Genomic DNA, 338 nt, shown 5'->3' with positions numbered 1-338 from the left:
TCATGAGAGGCTGTTGGATCCCCTGGGACTGGAGTTATGGCAGTTGCCAGCTGTCATGTGGGTGCTGGGATTTGAACTCGGGTCTTCTGCAAGAACAATCAGTGTTCTTATCCATTGAGCCATCTCTCCAGTATTTTTTTGGCAAAAATAATTGTTGTGCTGTAGACTATATTCTTGCTGATTTTCTGCCTACTTGTCCTTTCACTATGAATTAAGACATACTGAAATTTCACATGACTCAAGAATTTATGTTATCAGTCTACTTTTTCTTTCATGTATTTTGCAGTTTCTGTTGGATTGTCTACCATTTGGTCCTGTGCTCCTTTTAGTTGGATGTT

Source organism: Nannospalax galili, unplaced genomic scaffold (genome assembly GCF_000622305.1).
Source record: "Nannospalax galili isolate Female #2095 unplaced genomic scaffold, S.galili_v1.0 scaffold5003, whole genome shotgun sequence".
NCBI lineage: Eukaryota > Metazoa > Chordata > Mammalia > Rodentia > Spalacidae > Nannospalax > Nannospalax galili.
Note: the sequence above shows the minus strand (reverse complement) of the source record.